At 42.5% G+C, this 20,556-nt stretch overlaps 1 long non-coding RNA gene across 4 annotated transcripts in view; it reads left to right on the top strand.

Moving 5' to 3' along the window:
* LOC311608004 overlaps positions 1-19,707 on the top strand; it is a 32,858-nt gene extending 13,151 nt beyond the window's left edge. The window contains exons 3-6 of one of the 4 annotated variants that reach the window (XR_014782815.1): positions 14,800-14,934; positions 15,635-15,959; positions 17,008-17,113; positions 17,649-19,707. This is a non-coding gene — a long non-coding RNA (uncharacterized lncRNA). Of the gene's footprint in view, positions 1-7,888; positions 8,177-14,799; positions 14,935-15,115; positions 15,376-15,634; positions 16,040-17,007; positions 17,114-17,648 lie in introns of those variants that run through there. The other 3 variants (XR_014782816.1, XR_014782817.1, XR_014782818.1) reach the window with 3 other exon arrangements.
* The last annotated feature ends 849 nt before the right edge of the window (positions 19,708-20,556 follow it).

Genomic DNA, 20,556 nt, shown 5'->3' with positions numbered 1-20,556 from the left:
CCCATTATCTTTACTTTTCACTTTATCCAAGAAATCTTTATTGATTTCCTATCATTTTTCAGGATGGAGCATTATGAGGCTAAAAAGGCAAATCAGATGCCATCCTTTTTATATAGAACAGTAGGATGGAGGCATTGCCTTAAACAATTATAAAATATAATGCAGATGGGAAATGTTGTAAGGTGAGATTTTACTGTATAATCAGAATTTGTTTTTCTTATTGGGGGGAAGATGGTGTTAATGACCTTGAATTGATTGGACGCAGGTCAGGAGATCCAGGCGGTGTTTTGATTTTTGGTCTGCAGCTCTGGACAGGACACTTCATTGCACCATGCAGTTTTACTGTCTTGAATGTGGAAACAATAGTATTTTTCCTATGGGTCATAGTTATTAGAAAGCTTACAACGGACAATAGATATAATTTTATATGAATAGCATATGCAAAATAGGTTATTTCTTTCAGGGAATAAACATTTAGTTTTGTAAAACAAGGGATTCTTTTACCTCTTCTAATCCCAATGAGGTGTATCATGGGTCAGTCCAAGGAACAGGGACATTGATTCAACTTAAATTATTTATGGGCCATACATAGTCTCTATGGAGACACCATTGAATGTCACTGTCTTCCAGGCCTGGTCAGAGTCAGTTAGCCGACTTTGATGTTGACTGCCTTTGAAAGCCCATGCTGTGAGGAGGTCTGCACAGAGTTTCTCTTTCCCACCGACTCTGACATTTGTTGTCTTGTTTTCCTTGATCCTCTCCCTCAGTTCTCCTGTGCTGATTGTAGCTGACACTGTGATGCTGCTGGGATAACACGGAGAAAGAAGAATCTGCAGCATGGTTCTCAACCTTGACACGCCTTAGAATTATTTCAGGAGTTTTGCAAACACTTGATGCTCAGATCACTCCAAGAGTTTCTGTATGCTCAGTCTAGGGTGAGTTAGGATTTGCCATGTCACAAAATCTCCCCACATGATTCTAATGTATGGTCATTGGTACAGATAACCTAAACATAGATCCTTTAACCATGGAATGTGGCAGAATCATTTGAAAAGCATATGAAAATGCAGCTTCTGATGGCTCACTTCCAAAGATGCTGAATACCAGGGCTGTAATTTCTCTCTAAATCCATCTCCTGAGTAATTTCAGAGTAGGAGAGGTGGAAACTCATTCAGAGGAACACATAGTTAGCAGTGTTAGAAATAGTTGGTATCAATGTGCTGGTGTTATGAGCAGTGTCTTCACATTGACTATGGAGACCGCTGGATACAAGTATTATTCAATGCTGGAACATGTTTTTTCTTTATTCAGTTTCTAAAACACGTTAGCTCAAGGCACTGTGTTGGGACTACTGGGAACACAAGGAATGACTCAACACTGATGTGTTACTCACTAGGACTGGCCTTGATCAAAGCTTTACAAGTCATAGCTGTGCAAAGGCTTACTTCTGTTTTCAGCGCTGTGGACTGAACCCAGGGGCTTGTAGGAGTGTCTCCCATGAAACCCTGTGCTGTCCTGTGCAAAGATATTTCTAGAGATGGTTGATGATGGAGCATTATAACTAAAACTTTTGGAAATTGCTAGGGAAGGTAACACTTGGCAAACTAATGTGCTTCCTTTACAAGGTGTAACATGAATTGTCCTCCTCACCCTGAGATACAATGATGCCTTTCAAGCCATGTCTTGGCTGGGTGGTGCCTGTATTTAGAGGTAATATAAGAAACAGACATGTGTTTAAATACTGGAGTCATGTCTGGCTCACTCTGGGACATGTTCTCTGAGTGTGATAAACCTACACAACTTTGAACACACCTCTTTTTGCTCATACTGACATTCTTCTCATTTTTTGTTTAACTTTTCTTACACTCAATAGAAATTTGGTAAGAAAAGTCCCTGATCAGTAATATGAAATGTGGCAGAAACTAAAAACAACACAAGCTACACAGACTAAGGACATTTTTAACAAATTTCAAATGACAGTGAAAATTATGGGGAAGGAATATATTAGACTTCAGCAATATCTATTTGTGAGGAATAAGGTAAAATTGATGATGTTTTGAGAAAGTAACTGGAGGAATAAAAACATGTACCAAGATTCGCAAATGGTATAATAAATTAAGACACATGTCTGAATGAAAGATTACTTCATTTCTGCTTAAAATACCCCAAATTAAAACCCCAAACAGAAGAAACATAGTTGTCTTTCCTTGGCCTTTGTCAACATAAACTATGCCACAGTGGATCATGCAGACCCACTGGCCAACTGAGGAGGGAGTTTGCCGGCCTCATCACGTAGAGAACCTCCTTCCGGTAAGACCATGGGAAACTCAGGCTGAGCCTTAGCTCTCAAAAGCCGTTTTACATCCTCCAGCCTTGAGTGCAGGCAGAAACTGCATCCACCCAGGGCCCAGTCCTCCCAGAAATGTTTAACAAGACAGAACCTGAATTTTCCAGTAATGACCGCATGCATATAATACTCCAGTTCACACAGTCCACACGCCTGTGTGGCTGTAAGAACGGGCAAGAAACAACTTGTTTTCTTACTTTGTTCTTATTGGTTAACTTCAGGGCTTCAGTAAATTTTTGTCCGCTTGGTCACCCACTTGTTGAGCACTTTTAATGTTAAGGAGTTGTTATGAAGACAAATGAAGGCCTACAAAACCATGTATTTACAGTTACAAGGCTTCTGAGTTGTTTCAACTGGCTGTTAGATAGTAAAATGTGTTCTCACTTCCACTTTCACAGCTATACTATTTTAACAACAAAAGGACAACTGGAAAAACAGTAAACACAAGTAATTTAATTTCTATTGTTATGTCCTGGTATTCTGTTGATAGGCTTGGGTGAACAATAAACACTCTATTCATCAGTAGTTACCCACTCTATCTGTCTATTTATGTATTCTAGAAGAAACATTTTTTTTTCTGTTTTTGTCTCAGTTGAGGTTGCTATTGTTGTGCTAAACACCATGACCAAGAGTGACTAGGGGAAGAAAGATTGATTTCAGCTCATAGCTCTCCCATCACACTTTATCATGGAGACAAGTCAGGAGCTCAAGGAAGGAACCCGGAGGTAGCAGCTGATGGTGCCCCATGGAGTGCCATGGGATACTGCTCTTACTGGCTTGTTCTTCACAGCTTGCTCAGCATGCTTTCTTAAACAATCCAGGACTATCTGCCCAGGAGTAGCACCACCCAGTGTGGGCTGGCCCCTCCCCATCATTAATCAAGAAAATGCTTGATGAATTTGCCTATAGGCCAATCTTTTGTTTTTATTAATTCATTCATATGACATCTCAATTGTTGTCCCATCCTGTGTATCCTCCCATTCCTCCCTCTCTCCTGCTTTCACCTTATTCCCCTCCCCTATGACTGTGACTGAGGGGGACCTCCTCCCCCTGAATATGATGCTAGGGTATCAAGTCTCTTCTTGATAGTCTGCTATCCTTCCTCTGAGTGCCACTGGGGACATGGTCAAATTTGGGGCACCAGAGTTCATGTGAAAGTCAGTCTCCACTCTCCACTTAACTGTGGAGAATGTCCTGTCCCTTGGCTAGATCTGGGTAGGGGTTCGATGTTTACTGCACGCATTGTCCATCATTGGTGCCATAGTTTGAGCAGAACCCCTGGGCCCAGATCCACCTATCATAGTGTTCTTCTTGTAGGTTTCTAGGACCCTCTGGATCCTTCTATTTTGCCATTCTCCTATATTTCTCTCACCTAGAGTCCTCATAGGATGTCCTTGCCTCTATCCCAACTTTCCTGGTAAGTGAAGACTTTCATGGGACATGCCCTTTGGGCTGGTGTCCAGTTATGAGTGAGTATATACCATTTGAGTCTTTCTGCTTCTGGGTTAACTCACTCATTGTGATCATTTCTAGTTCAATCCATTTGTCTACAAATTTCGGAAATTCCTTGTTTTTAATAGCTGAGTAGTATTCCATAGTGTAAATGTACAACAGTTTCTTTATCCATTCTTCTACTGAAGGACACTTAGGCTGTTTGCATGTTCTGCCTATTATGAATAAGCTATAGGCCAATCTTATGGAAGCATTTTCTCAATTGAGAGTCTTCTTTCCCAAGTGAACCCAGTTTGAATGGAGTTAACATAAAACTAACCAATACAATTTTAGTGAAAACATTAGTCTTGTTTTATACTCAATACTTTTCACAATTTAAGAAGTATTTTTTAGAAATGGGTTAATGAATAAGAATACAATGTTCTTGAGAACACACTATGTAATTTAATATTACTCTGGTAAAAATGGAGTAAACATAAATATACAAATTTCAGTTGTTTATTCTCCATGTATTAAACATTACGTTTCTCCTAAGATAACCAACAATTATTAACAGTGAGGCAAAATGAAAACTGTAATTGACAAATATGGTCATTTCTTCAAAGATGACATTTAAGATTTTAAAAATTTGACTATTTTTATAAATTTATAGCTAATCATGATTCTAACCCTGAACTGCCATCTAGCTGGTTGTCAATCAATTTTCATTATTCACTATGCATCACATCATATCTGCAGCTACAAAAAGACAAACTTGAGTTATGTATATTACATAACACTGTGGCATCCTCTCAAGCCTCTGTCTGCAGCTGCTGTGAATGCAACTCTGATTTGCGAGTGCTTCCAAAACCACCCATTGGCAATAACTCTGAGTTATGCGAGAATCTATCACAGCCTTCCTGTCTACAGGAGGGATGGCTGCAGAGGGACTTAAGCTGTCATTCCTCTTTCTGGAAGCTTTGTGGCTTATATTCTCCTTGGCTCTGAAGCTGCACCCATCCTTTGTAGCAGCACAATCCACAAACCATCATGGCATTGGGAAGCAGCTGTCTTCAATTTGGGGTGCACTGGAAAGAGATATACAGGTTCCTAAATGCTGTTCATCATAAGACTGAACATTTGTGCTTTGTAGTAGTATATGAATACTGAGTAGCCAATCCTGAGAGTGACAGAACTTTGTATTTCTGGAGTGTGTGTGTGTGTGTGTGTGTGTGTGTGTGTAGGAGTGGTATGTTGGTTCTTCTAAAATTACTGGTAATTATTTACCACGTTGTTGAAGACCCTGAGATTAAGAATTTTGTTTCAACCAACCATGGTAGTAGGCTCAGAACCTTGCTGCGTTTGACACCTGCTTGGTGGACATTTGAAGTTAATGACACACTTTCCTGATGATCACCTCAGGAAATGTTGTCATTTATGCATCAGTCTGTCCATCTATCTATCTATCTATCTATCTATCTATCTATCTACCTATCTATCATATTTTAAATCATGAATATTATGCACTTCAGGCCCATATGAGACATAGATTTAAAACACAGTAGCTCTAAATATCTATTCTGAAAAAATAATTCAAAACGTCTATTCTATAGCTCATTCACTGCCAAAGATTTGACCAAAGGCAACGTCACTCATCTTTGAGGACCTTCATATACGTCTCACATCATACTTTGTATATTTTCATATTTGTCCCTTTTATACTCTTGTGTTAAGGCTTTCTCTCTTGTTAATACCTTGGAGAGCAAAAAGAATAGAGCAGTGGTTGGCGTGCCTACCTCTGGGAAGCCCAGGCAAGGACATGGATAAATAACTGTAATAGAAGGTAGTAAGTTGTGCTACTGAGAGTTTTCAAAGTACAAGAGCAGGCAAACAAAACAAAACAAACAACAACAGCAAAACAAACACACAGAGGATTCTCTGCTGAAGGTGAGAGTGAGGAGTGCTTAGGACTCCCAGGTGAGTGATGTCTGTTGGCATACCGGGGTTATTTTAGTGTGCCGTTCCTCACCAGTACAAAAATCATCTGGGCAATAGCTGTGTTCTTGTGAGCAAACCAACACAGTAACAGTGCCATCCTCTCTTCAGTGGCAGTGGTGGCGAGAGTGATGGGGGTGGAGGATGACACACGAGTCCACAAACAGCATCAGAGTCAGAGTCAGAGTCAGAGTCAGGGCTCTTAGTAAATAGAGGAAAAACCCTGTCTTTGTTTGTGAACCATTTTGGCAAAGAAACAACCCCGAGTCTGTACACAGCAAGTTCTTGAGACGTATTAATCAGCAGTTACAAATATCCACTATTACTAAGTGCTGTTGCAGGCACTTAAGAAATAATTGTTGAATTTTTTTTAAACTAGCATGATGCCAAAGAGCAACCAAACAACCCATGTGAGTATCTGGTTGTTCAGAAGTAGAAATGAAATGTCAATTAACTTCTAACCGCATATTAAACAAATGCGTCTCTCTGTGTATCACTTGCCTATGGCATCCTGCAAAATAATAGCCTTTGCCTTTGCAAAATGCTTACTTGTTAAATAGAAGAGGAAATGAAGAGGCTCCTCCGGCTGTGTGTCCACTGGGAGCCTTGTCAGTGGTCTCTCTCTACTGCCTCATGTTGGACATACTTGGGCTCCCCTGCACAGCACAGCACAACTGGGCAGCAGAAGCAAGTGTTCTAAGTAAGTTAAGGGTAACAACCCTTCTCATATTTAGGCCAGGTGTTGATGAGGGGAAGGAGGGATGACTAGGAAGACAGTGAGACTATTTTTAGGACTCCAGAACTAGAAAACAGGCCAGCTAGAGCTTTTTTATTTAGACATTTAGAAAAGGAAGGAAACCCCTGCAGCTTCGAGGCATGGCATTTTCCTTAATTTCTTATTGTATGACTTAGTATTAGTAACTGACACTTAAAATTACAATTTTTATTATAAGTGTTTTACCTTTTTTTGCCAGAGAATAAAATGCCATTAACCCCCACTGTAGACTACCTAATGTGTGACTCCTGAACATTGAAAACAACCTTCAGTGAAGGTGGAAAGCCTTTGACTTCAGAGAAAACTGTCTTCTTAGACAACAACCAGAATATACAGCAACTGGGTGCCTGAGCTGCTTCAGAGCACCCCCAAACCTATACTTTGGGCTTTCCTTTTTTATCTTAAAGAACTCCAGGAAATTTAATTAAGACTAAGCTAAACAAAGATCCCCTCTCAACATGCCCAGTGCAATTCTTACAAATACATTAGAGACAAATGGGACTGACCCAGAAAACGTGAAACAAAGGGACGGAAGCTATGAGCTCCAGCACCCCCAGCTATAACATATACTGCTCAGGAAAAGAGCAGAGTGTCTTGCGGAGAGATTCTATGTGCACACATTCATCGTTACCTCCCTTTACCGATGGTGCTATTTCAGTGTTATGTGCTCATGGACCACAGAAAGCTGGTCCCAGAGCAGCCCATGGGAGGCTGATGCTGTGCACTGACCTTATGTCTCATTGTCCCTCAGTTTCCTAAATCTCCCTCATTCTGAGGTGGATTCCTGTCATGTTTTCCAGCTGGTCTCCCCCTCTGGTTCAGTGCTGTGAGGTCTTTTCATGTTTTCAGGGTCACTCTGAGCATGAGAGCCTTAGAAACAAGGTAAAACAGACAGAAGCAAGGGTATGAAATGAAGTGTAAAACTTTTTCTTAAATATTTGGAAGAGCAGGGATGTGTTTCTTAAAAATATGCAATTTAGTGTGGCATGGCGTCAGAAGTGTTAAAATCAAGATAAAATGTCATTTTTACTTATTATACAAAGGAAAAATAAAAGGGTATATATTAATGTAACCTTCCAATAGATAATTAATTTAAAAAGAATTTGTTTATAGTTGATCCAATCTAGAACAATTTCCCTTTAACCTCCAAAAGCTTTACTAGGGGTGCTGCTTGGTTCTGTAAACTGTGGCTTATTATTTCATGTGTAGGAGCCTCTGTCTGGAGAATCAAAGTCTGTTATCAGTGCCAAGTACTGTGATTCTAAACTTTTGTGTATTCTTTACTTGAACCATCTGAGCTGTGAATAATGGTGCCTAAAATTCTACTCTCATCTTCCCAGGCAGCCAACTGTGATTCCGAACAGCAGAAATGGAGACAACACTGAAAACACAAGCCATTTAAAGACGTACTTATTAACAGATACACATGACAGCTGAACAACACATTTCTAGGGAAAGACATAAAGCCAAACACACAGGGTCAAATGTATATTTTAGTCATTATTTGTTATAATAAAAAACTTTAATTTTTAATTTTTTTATTTTTTATTACTAATTTTTGAGGAAAGGCCTCACATTCTTGATCCTCCCGCCTTTGCTTCCACAAAGCAGGAATTACGGGCATGAGCTACGAGCCAGGCTTTATTTAAGCCTTACATTGAGTCAGCTGTGATAACGCTGAGAAACGCCATCTTATGCCTCCTGTGTTTCTACCAGCGCCAACTACCTGCTCTCTCTTCTGCAGGAAGAGTTAAGACCAGGCAGGACATATTCATTTTCTCTCAGCTCCACATCAGACTGGAACACTGAGACTTTTTACGTTATTTTCAGAGCCTGTAGATGGTTCCCTCTCTGCAATGTCCCAAATGGAAATCGAGGTGTGGAGGGCGCCTGTAGTTGTACTGTTTTACCCTTAGTTCAACCAATACATTTAGTTCATGCACGGGAGATGAATAACTAAATATGCTCACGAACCTAATCCCATTCTCCAGCAGCTTTATGAGCTGAAGCTGTGTTGAACAAATTTTCTCTCAAGAGATTTTAAATTAAAAGTCACTACCTTGAACCTCCAAAAGGAAGGGAAAGTCAGAGATACCCTTTAAGCAGAACTTCAGTTTTTCCTGCTTTCTTGTTGGGTCCTTGAACAAACAGTCTAGCGAGAGAGAACCTCACCGTTCACTCCTCCTGCATCTGCTTGAATAGTGGCAGCCGCTCACCTACACACTGCCCTCCCATGCCTCTCTCTTCCCTTCCTTGACTGCACCATCAAGTTGTTGGCTGTTTTTTTAACAATTAAACTTTATTATACAACCCAACTAGCTTACACAAGAAGGAAAAAAGGTTAAAGGGACAAAAGAGTGACCCTTCCGGTATCTGTTCCACTGGACGGGTCCTCAGGTGTCTCTCTGGCCCGCATGCTGGTCCGGCCTGTTCGCTGCTCCCCACGCGCTTCAGCCCGGGCTGAACCTGTTGTTCTCTCTTCCCCACCTGCCTGAGTCACAAGGGAAGGGCTGTCTCCTTCTCCCTGTGAGGGTCAATTAGAAAAACAATAGCTCAGTTGGGGTTCCCAGGTCTGCTTCCTAAATTCCAGGCCCAGGATGGCTCCATTCAGTCTGTCACAAGGTATTCATGGGGTGCCCCAAGGGTAAAGCCCACCAAGACTGCTTCCACCAGTGACAAAGCTTAATCTTTCCCACATCAAATACCCCTGCTTCCCTTTTCAGTGTTTTGCCCCTTTCTTAAATTCTCCTATACCCCGCAGAGAGAGTTACACATTCTGTGGCACACAAAATCTCCTCATAGCAAAGAGGGCCATTTAGGCTTTTACAAGAGAGAATTTCCATTTGGTGCTTGCAAGTTCTACTGTATTGGGTTGTTTTGTTTTGTTTTGTTCTGTAACTTTTCTTTGTTATGTATTATTCAGGTTTTACATAACAAGACCTGAAAGCTCTTTGAACTATGGGCTTAGTTTTATATTTGCTTCTGTGTTCTAAAATGCCTTATAAATATTATATTGGTCAATTTGCCTACCGGACATAGTTCTAACCCCACCTTCCAGCTAGCCTTGTCTGCAATGTCACTTTAGGGTAGACAATAAAATGTATTTCTAGAAAGGTTGCAACAAAAGCAATGAATCGGTTTCAGCCAGCAGTTTAAAAATGGGTAAATTCTTGGTAGCTGTACTGCTAGGTTCTAGAGAAGGTGGATAGAGAGACGTTGAGAATCAGGGATTGAGTGAATTCCTTAACCTCCTTTGTCCTCAGTTCCCCCATCTAAAATATTAGATTAGTGGTTCTGTTAGATAAAATAATGATAAGAAGACACTTAACAGAGCATCCATACTTATGAAACACGAGCCGCTATTAGCACACTAATAATTCTGCTCAATACTACCAAAGATTATGCTAATAAGGCAAAGGAAGAAATCAGCCATTGGAGTTCTATACGCTGCAGTCTCCCCAGGGGACAGGAATATACAACAAATCAATATTATACATTATTGAATTAGTTATGCAAGTAGCAGCACAGTACCTACTAGTTGGCCCCACAGTACTTCAATGAGACCAATAAAGATGTGAAAGGGATCAGGAAAGAAGCTGTTGTGAGTCAGTGTATGGGAAATCATATCCTGCCCCCATGCACTGGTTTTCATTATCTCGACAGAGCTCTAGCTGTACAGAGAACTGTGGGGGGCAGGGGGGGGGGGAAATCCTGAAATATTGCATCAACTCCTGTAAGTGGAGGAAGTACAGACCAAGTCAGGGGGTAGAGGTTTCACTCCTTTGTAGGGTATTAGAAAGTTTGAAGGATTTTTAATTTATTTATTTCTTTAACGAATACTCTAAGTATCTTTGTTTATCTGTCTGTGGGGGATGGATGAGGCATGATCCACTGAGCTTGTGGAAGTTGGTAGACAGCCTTCAAAAGATGCTTTCTGACCTTCCGCCACGCTGGTCCTGAGGGTGTGGCTGCCAGCACCAGGCTTGCTTCTCATTCCTTCAACTGTGTGTGCTCAGGTGCTGATTTGTTTGTTTGTTACATGAGTTGAGGGTTGTGCGAAATGAGGGCTCTGCATGTGAATAGCTGTGAAGCTAGGAAGAGCTGCCATCTTTAGATTGGAGAGACTAGCTAGCATGGTGACATCTGGCAAATCCTGGACTGGACTGAGCCACTGAAAAGTAGGGAGCAATGGATCCGTTTCTCTATAACTTGCAGGTTTGTCATGAAGGTGGAGGAAAGAATCACTGAATCCCTGGGTCAGTGTCTCAGTGAATCACTGACACAGGCAAACATTTTACTGAAAGTGTCTTTGTCCTCCCATCAGAACTCTTTCTTTGCTCCCCAGCAAACCTGGGTACTCTACTTTCTCAATCCTGGTACTTTTTCCTCTGAGATATTTCCAATCAAGGATAGCAACTGTGAGGGTTAAAAAAATTAATGTGTTTATGCTGCTGCCTCAGCTCTGCCAAGGCTGAAAGATCATCCACACGAGGAGACTGTTCACTTTCTCCATGCTGTGCTTTTTCTAGTCCACTGAACAATAAGAAAAATTGACTAGCTACTCATGAATATATATGACTGTATGCAAATCTTGTATGAATTGATGTTGCTGCTGTTACAGTAGTTTGTTTTCTTCTCTCTGAGTGGCACTAGAGACTGATCCTTCCAAAGCAGGCCACTCAACAAGACACAACCAAATGGCAATAAAACTCAAGAAAGCAAGGCTCTGAGTCCTCCAGAGGATATAACCTAAAGCACTGATGGCAAAGACACGGGCATTGGTAAAATTACAGAAAGTTTGCAACTAAAATCACCACTAAGCTCAAAGAGGATGCGAACAGGTGTATGAATTCAACTCGTGGCCTTGAGAAGAAAGTCAACAGCTTGGAGGGAAAAGGACAGTGAAAGAACGAGAAAATCAACAGAATGCATGAAGCCAGCAGCATGGAAGAGAAACCCACCAGGGAAGTTGAGACTTTGAAAAATTAGAAATATTGGAAATTGTGAGCTCAATTAAATAAAGCCTCCATATAATGGACACTAATGGAATCCACATCCACAAGAAAGAAGACCATGGAGGCCAAGGCTAAGCAAATGCTATCTTCAGAATCAGCCAGAAAAGTTAGGAGATTGGCCACACATCTACAAATGCTGGATAAAATCAAGGGACTGAATTTAAGAATCTATACTAGACTGATCTGAAATAATAACCAAGTGCACTGAGAGCCCAGTCAATGAAACTATAACAGAGAACTCTCCAAGTCTAGAGAAAGAAGCAGGACTCCAAAGACAACCTGGCCTGAGCTCATGGCCTTTCTGTTCCTCTCTCCCAGGTGTGAGGTTATGGCATGTGCCTCCATGCCTTCTTTTTATTAAATTATTTTTTTTATACTGTTTAAGTAAGAGTTCCCATATTCTGACTCCTAAGTTTTCTCTCATGTCTTTGATCTGATTCTTGGGTTTCTAGCAAACTCTGTGTTTTCATGATATTAGCTACTTAAAAATTTCAGTTCAACATTCCTGCAAGTGTAGGTACTCCATTAAGGAAGATTTAAAAAAAATACCTTTATTTCATTTTTCTTTGTATGTTTACTAGAAAATGAATACATAAAATGCTTCTAAATTTATGAGCTGGGACTCTTCTCTAGAAGTTAAGAAACTAACTGTTATCTAACAAAGCTGCTTATGGCTTTGGGAGCTATGGAAGGCAGCAATATCTAAGCAGAAGGTTGGATTCAAAGAAACGAATGCAGAGACCACTCTCTTCAAGGGGGATGGCACATTTATAGATAGACTTACATGATATCCATCCTGTATTCAAGTAATATCAAGACGGTTGGAAAACTAACCAGCTTTTTCCATTAGTGCTCGGTTTATCCCATGCAGTGTTTCCATAATTCCTCCTTAGTGTTTCTGGAGGTAGTCTGGAGGAAGAAGGTAGTCCATCTTGGCTATGTGTGCTGAGTTTTATAGTCTTCTCAAGTGATAGTAGTGGCTAGTTCAGAAAATATAGTCAAGTCGTTTCATTGACTTTAATATTCAGACTGCAGTTCCTTGGTAAGGCTTAAACAGATCAGAAAAGTCCCTAGAACGGCCATTTCAAAGTCCCTCGCTGACAGTTCTGGGTTGTCATGTTGGCAACAGATAAGAGAGCCAAGGCCTGTAGTTCTATAATGTTGCAACAGAACACATGTTTAACAGCACTGCCATTTCTGTTCAAAGTATATGGTCATCAGAATTGCCTTTGTACACTTCTACCTGTGGAAATACTAAAAATATAAAACACAAGTTTATTTAAACTGTGCATAGGAGGCACTCTCAAGTACACACACACACACACACACACACACACACACACACACATACACGAGCAATATATATGTGTGTGTGTGTGTGTGTGTGTGTGAATAAGAGAACTATATAAATATATGTATATATCCACACAAGATAAATATGTATATACACACAAAAGAATACCACATGCATTTTTTAGTTGTTAAAATTGAAGAAATATAAATATAAAAATTCTGAATGTCATGTTTCACAGAACTCCTCAATCCATCACAGGAGCCATATGGAATTGTACCTATGTTACAGCCTTAGGGTAAATGTCTTAGGTGAGAACAGCCCTCCCAGAACCATGCGGGGCAAGGGTTGGCACTAGCATGAAGTCGGAGGGTGAGGCTCCGTTGGAATAACTTCTCTCTGTTGACCTTAGCTCCGTGTGGAGACCTAAGAATCCTCATGCCCAGACATAGTGGCTGCCTAACAAATACAAGAGCACCTGACTGTATCTATAAAAGAGGAGCTGGGATGTGTGATGGCTGGGAGGAGAGATGTAGATTATAGTGATTAAAGTTCTTGTGTGAGACAAAACTTTTTCCTTGTCTGGTTTGAGTTCTAGGCTCACAGATCCATGACATTTGACATATCCCATCTTACAGACATGGGAAAACTAATGTGTCTAAGATGACAATTTTTTCCTCTAGTACTGCCTGTTCTGTGTGCTGTCTGTCTTAATAGTGACACCTGTGTGTGTTGATGTGATGATTCCACCAGCCATCTTTCCATCTCCCAGCTCCACAAGTCCTGTTAATCCTACTGTAATTCACAGCTACTGGAAGCTATCTCTTTCCTGCCGGGCCACGCCACCATCATCTCCTCTTTCTGTGAAAGCACCAGTCTTAGAGTTTTTTCACTTTGTCACCTTTACAAAGCCCAGACCATTTTCCTTTGATGGCAGGAATGATCTCATAAAAGGCATTCAAGGTTGTCTTGTTGCTATGGCTACTACACTCAACACTGGCATCCTCGACTGGGCTGTTCCCCCACAGGCTTGTGTGGTGGTGTTTGGGGACGTTGTGGAACCTTTTGGAAATGGTGCCTTGTTGCCAAGTATAGAGCTAAAAGGGGTGGAGCTATCTGGTTATACCCATCCCTTTTCAGCCCCAAGTCTCTGCTTCTTGATATGCAAGGGAAAGGGACAGCCTCTGTGACACTGTTCTTATCACACCGAGGGACCCAATAAGTGTTTGTTGGCGTGACTTCAAGCTAGGGCATATATGCTGTGAAGCATCTGACATAAAGCCAGATTGTAGGTTTGGTAGGGAAGACGTCTGAGTTGAGATGGGATATAAGATTGAATGGAAGTGAAGAAGGCTGTGTAGCCTGGCCCCTGAATCTGAGAATGCTGGGGCAGGGCTGCCATTGAGAATTCAGAGAAGCGATTTCAGGGGGGTAAGCCCCAGGGACACAAGAAGCTAATTCATAGTTCCCGGAGGCGTGTGGATGAACAGGGGTGAGTGTCAAAAGGTTCCGGACCAACTTTCCAAATGCGATGTCCTAAGAGGCTGTCCAATGAGCCCTGGATGCCAAAGACAAGCAAACAAATCAAACAACGGCAACAAAAGCCTTACAGGGAAGAGTAGCGGGGACCTTCTCAGTCTCTGGGTCTAATTCAGGATGACTGAAGCGATCACCACACTGTTGTTGAACCAAGAGCCGTTACTCAGTGCTCTGTCTCCCAGCCCTGTCTGATGGGTCATTCTTGTTCTACCAGGGTGGAGTGGGGGAGCAGGATATCCAGGGGGGCGTAAGTGGCTCTGTATCCCATGTTGCTGAGGGACAAGATGTACAAATGCCACCATAGCCCTCAACCCAAAATAGTACTCAACATTCCAAACCCTAAGGAAGATGCTGAAATAGAGAAAGTTGCATTTAGCACTTATTTCTCATTCCTTTACCTTACTAGGGTGTCCATACGCAACATCCATAATGGGCTCCTAGAACTCTCGGCTGGGCTGCGTCTCTTTAGGAAAAAAAAGTCATTAACACCTTAGCATGAATCAGCTAATGACCCTTCAAGGAAACTTCTGACCTCTGTGAGGTGATTTTTCTTTCTATCTTTTTTTTTTTTTTTTTCCGGAGGCCTTCCCCCTCCCTCCCAAGTCCCAGAATCCCCCTCCCGGGTCCTTATGGCTAATGAGCGTATGTGGGTAGAGAGCTCAATAGGATTGACTGATGTATTGATCTATGGGAGCAAAGCTAAGCGTAATCTTTCCTTGCAGCTGCTCCATTCCTCACACATCTCTAGAGAAGCCTGTTCGGCCTGGCCCAGCATCTGCACCTCACCCACTCCTTTGAACCAGGCCTTCACGAGAGGTTGGTTTGAAGTTAACCTGTTGGCAGAGAAGAATCCCGAGGCTCTAGAAAGGAGGGGACAAGTCTACAACTGGTTGAAGAAAAAAATATTCATGTCACACAAAGGGAAAACGGATCAAAGGCTTTCCCCCTGCCAGAAGGATATAGGGGAAAGTGACCCTGGTTTATGGAGAAAGGACAGTCAAGGTGGTACCTGCCCTTGCCTTTCTGGTAAAGCTGTCCTGAAGCTGTGAGGCTGCAGAGGCACCCAGCAGACAGTGGGGGTGGGGTGGGGTGCAGATTTGACATCAGCACAGATTTCAGCCCCAGGCTAGCTTTCCAGCCACACACAGTGGGCTCCATCTGGGCTGAAGGTCTGCTAGAGCCGTGATGAAAGGGGCACTGGTCACCTCTCACTAAGACTGTTTGTCTTTCCCTGCCTTTAGCTCTGTGAACTGAAATCTACAAAAGGATGCATCACCAGGACTCACTGAGCGACTGGACCTGGGCCTTTCACTGCCACATGAGCACCTATGGAGATAAGCAGGCCATTTCCATCACAAAGAGAGCATTTCAGAGCAGGACTGTCTCACAGGAAAACCTTTGGCTTGTTCTGTGTCTCTTCAGATGCTGCCATGATGACTAAGGAGTGGAGGCAAGGACACACTGGGTCTCACATAAAGGAGGAGTGGCTGGATTAGGCAGTCCGTGAGCTGCCCATCCTTAGGAACATTCAAGAAGAGGCTGAGCCCTTTGCAGAGGAGGAAATAGGTACTTCAGCATCTGATGAGAGAGGCCCCTGCAACTCAGGGTGGCCAGCAGCATCTGCCTGTTAGGCTCAGAGCAAGAGGGTAGAGCCATCCTTGAACAGGAAGCTGCTGGGTATCAAATCATTAGCTATTCCATCACAGAAAGAGACCACCACAGAGACCCCCAGAATTAGGCTTTTAATCCTGGGGCTGTGTGATTTCGGAGTTGGCTTTGGAGTTATCTGCCGTGGCTGATTTCCACTGTCACCTGACTGGATTTGGAATCCTCCAGGGAACACATCTCTGGAAGGGTCTCTGAGGATGTCCTACAGAGAGACAAAAATGAGGGAAGACCTGCCCTGAATGTAGGTCACAGCATCCCATTCCTCTGTGTCATGACTGAGGAAATTTGACCAGCTTGCTCTTTGTTCTACATCTTTCCTGACACGATCACTGTACCTTCAGCCAGCCAAACAAATCCTTCCTCCTCTGAGTTACTTCTGTCAGGTGTCTGGTGGGGGGGAGGAATTAACTTAATATCAACTATGAAGACAGGGGACCATAGTCCTAAATGGGAAGAACTTTCATTACTTAACACTTTCCATCTTTTATGCTTGCACCTACCCATCCTTTAGGCACACATGGCTACCCAGCATTTGATACCTGCTTAATATAAGTTAAAAATTGACTATAACTATACAACATATGATAATTCAAAGGTGTAGTAAATTTAAAATTTCTTATTTATGTTTTATATTGGTATGGAGATGATACTATTTTGATGTATTGGGTTATATAAAATATGAATAACATTAACTCCACCCATTTCTACTCCTTTATTTAACACATAAGAGAATTAAAATCACATATGTGGCTCACATATGTACCCTTTAGACAGTGCTGATACATGTGGTACCATTTTATTCATGACGTCATTCAAGTTTAAGAAGCTTAGGTAATTCCCAAAGCCATGCAGACAGACAAGTGCTGACTGGGATTTGGGCATGACCCCAGCGACTGTGCCCATGTTTCCTCTGACTTTAAGCTGTTGTGATGTCATCCTGTTCCAGGTGATGCTGCTTCCCTGTAAAGAGCGGATGCAAGAATGGGAGAAATCCTGAAGGAAATGTCGACAACAACCCATTTACATTATTGCAAATGCAGATGGCTGTGCAGGTGTGTGTCACTGGAGAGGGACAGGCTGTGAATTTGGCTGAAACTTAGATATGAAATATGTAGCCTTCAGGTGAAAGAGGGTCACACACACACACACACACACACACACACACACACACACACACACACACACACACACACGGTTCTAGTAATCTGAGAGTTTCAGAGTTAGAGATGCAGTCCCTCCACTAAGCTATGGCTGACCTGAGCTCTGTGCTGGGTTTTCAGCCGGAGCAGAACTTTCCCCCTCACCAATAGCCTTAGGGTGAACACTTCCTGTTGGGCATCCAGGCTGGGCCACTGAGGCTGCAGGAAGAGGAGGAAAATTACTAGGTTGTCTTAGCCCACTTGATTCTGATTCGACAAGACTGACCCCCATAAACGATCACCCTGTACATGGGAGAGCATTCCACTGGACTGAGAAGCTGTTTTCACTTTTCTTTACCAGTCAGGGTTGTGACAGTAGACATGTTTGCATTGGGTGCCTCCAGCTTTCTGATTCATGCAAAGTGCTTTTGCCTTGTTCTCCCCCTAGTGCCTTCTTACAAGACAGAAGACTGCTTCCTCTGGCGTTGCTGACACACTGTCTCCAAGCTAGGATCATGGGCTCCAGTGGCTCCATGTTAGGCACTTGGGGGAGGGGCCTGCCTTTGAAGATTTCTCTCAGCGCATCAGCTCCTCCTATGCCAGCACTTGACAGAAACAGAAGGTGTTCAATCGATGACGGAACTTCTGGAGTTCTGAGCTAAATACGTAACCTGCCCTCCCCCACCCCCGATACGTAACCTGCCCCTTCCCCAATGATATTGAGTTGAGAAGATTCATGAGCGTCGAGGTAAATGGCCTGTACAAAGTCCAGCTGAGCAAATAGGGAAGCTATGGTAATGATTTTGCCAGCCCAAAGGGAAGGAGTTGGAAGAAGCTGATTGACTTATAATTATACTGCCTAGGGACCCTGGGGCTGGTGACTGCAGAAAATGATTTGAGTTTCCTATAGCTCTAGAGCAGCAACAAAACTCCAAGGCCAGAGGCTCCAAAGCAAGTTGGCTCTGGTCACTTCTGGGTTACCTAGGAGGAGGTGGGGCATGAGGAAAGGGAAGAGGATGTTGGCTCTCTTAGGAGGCTCTGAAAAATAAGCAATAGAATGAATACTTTTGGGGATTGTACTACCTAGGATGTGCAAGAAGAGGTGGGCAAGCAGATCCGTTAGGAAAAAAAAAGATTTCATAAACAAGTATAAAAAAAATTGAGGGCCCGAGAATGGTATGGTAATGGCCAGTGGGTGTGACAGCCAGACCCACATCGTGAGCTCTGTATTTGAGGGGAAAAACCATCTGCAACCTACTGAGGGGATGTGGGTGTTGTCTTTGCTGACAACCTTGGAAGGTTGCAGCACCTACCAGAACTGCCTGCTGGTCTTTCAAATCCACGTTACTACTTTCTATTAATCAGTAGGTAACAGGAAGGGTGAGCAAGCCGAGAGGCTGTGTTTGGACAAATAAGGCTGTATGAAACTCTCCTTGGCTGCCCCTCTAATGTGTGAGCGACTGTTTCATGGGACAGGAACAACAGTGCAGGACCCACTAGCCCCAGCAATTCCATCACAATTTTGCCAGGCATTTAACCATGGAAGTTTTTCTTTATTTTCGAAGATCACACCATGAAATGTTTGTGAAAGAAGTGTTCCAGAGCTATGAAATGGTGTCTTTGTACCTAGACTCTCAAGGGTATTTGACTGTACTGCCTCTGATTTAAATCTGTAATGGAAGAGACTTACGGCAAATGCAGCTTCTTGGTTCAGAATCTTCCATCCACGGCACTGCAGGTGTTAAAATAACCATTCTATGAGTTACTTTTCATGGCTGTGACTAAATGCCTGACAAGCACAACCTAAGGGAAGAAAATCATTTATTTTAGATTACAGTTTTAGGGGATACAGTCCTTCCTGGATAGTATTCGTGGAGGCAGGAGAATGAGGCAATTGGTCACATTGTTTCTGTAGTCAGAATGCAGACAGAGCTGTGCATTGGTGCTTGACTCACTCTTTTCCTGTTTCTTTTCTTTACTCAGTCTGGAACCACAATCCATGGGATGGTGCTACCTACATTCAGGGTAGATTTCCCTCCACAGTTAAACAGCTCTGGAAATGCCCTGGAAGATGTACCCCCTGGTACTTTTTCTAGGTGATTCTAAGAAATCCAGTTAGGGGGCACTGGAGAGATGGCTCAGAGGTTAAGAGCACCATCTGCTCTTCTAAAGGTCCTGAGTTCAATTCCCAGCAACCACATGGTAGCTCACAACCATCTATAATGAGATCTGGTACAGGTGTACTTGCAGAAAAAACACTGTATGAATAATAAATAAACAAATCTTAAAAAAAAAAAAAAAGGGATCCAGTTAGTTGATGATGAAGACTAGCCATCATACCCATTGAATGCTGTCAGTCCAACAGGAAACATACACATCTCCTTGCTGTGGTTTGGATGAGTGTCCCTTGAAGACCCCAGTGTTATAGGCTCGGTATTCAGGATGATGTTATTGGAAGTGGTATAACATCCGGGAGGTGGAGTCCAGCCATCAGTCACTGAATAACTGACAGCATGTTCTCAAATGGGGATTGGGAGACCTTGGTACCTTCCTCTTTCTGGAGACCTTGGCCTCCCCTCTTTTTCATTTGTTTCCTAGATAAGATGAATGGCTTGTTCTGCAGTGAACTCAATCAGGCATCCTGGCCATTCGACCCATATATGAGAGGCTGAAAGCCCATATTTTGACCGGTATGCCCCACATTGTGAACCATTTTTTTCCCCTTTATAAGTTGAATATCTCAAGTGTGTTGTTATGTTGATGATAGCCAGGATATCTCTCTAATAGAAAGAGGCACATTATTTTAGGTTTCATAGAGGAACTTTTATATTTCTGGAAAAGGTTTAAGCAAAGCTAATCATTTAGCAACATTAAAAGAATTGAAATAGTACTGATAATTTAGAAGCTCAGTGTGAGAGGCCCAAACAGCAATTGAAACAGTAAATGGGCCTTCAAAAGAGAGAAAGACGCCTAAAAATAAGACTAGTTAGCTTCTGCCCCATGCCACCTCCTCCTCAGAGCAGTGTGGAGAGCGGAACGTGCACAGCCCCAGCCCTGCCACACGGTGTTAGCAAGGGAAGTCAGGGCAGGTCACACTACTTCTAATTCAGATTAATGACCCCATTCAGCCCTGTCTCCTTAGCAGGAAATTAGAAGGCGGAGGACGAAGTGAAGAGTGATTCATAACTCGCGCTCCTGGCTATTGGCAGTTTGCTCGTTAAAAGGGAAGACATTGTTTTGGTGTTAAATAATCGAGTCTGATTTATTTTTAAGATAAAGTTTTCTCCATGATGGGGGTCCCTTTTATAAAGCCAGCGGGTTACACACCCATATTTTTGAAGGACAGGGGAATTCAT

The sequence above is a fragment of the Acomys minous genome (genome assembly GCF_964271855.1).
Source record: "Acomys minous genome assembly, chromosome: 10".
In the NCBI taxonomy this organism is placed as follows: Eukaryota; Metazoa; Chordata; class Mammalia; order Rodentia; family Muridae; genus Acomys; species Acomys minous.
This window is presented reverse-complemented; position numbering and strand designations above follow the sequence as displayed.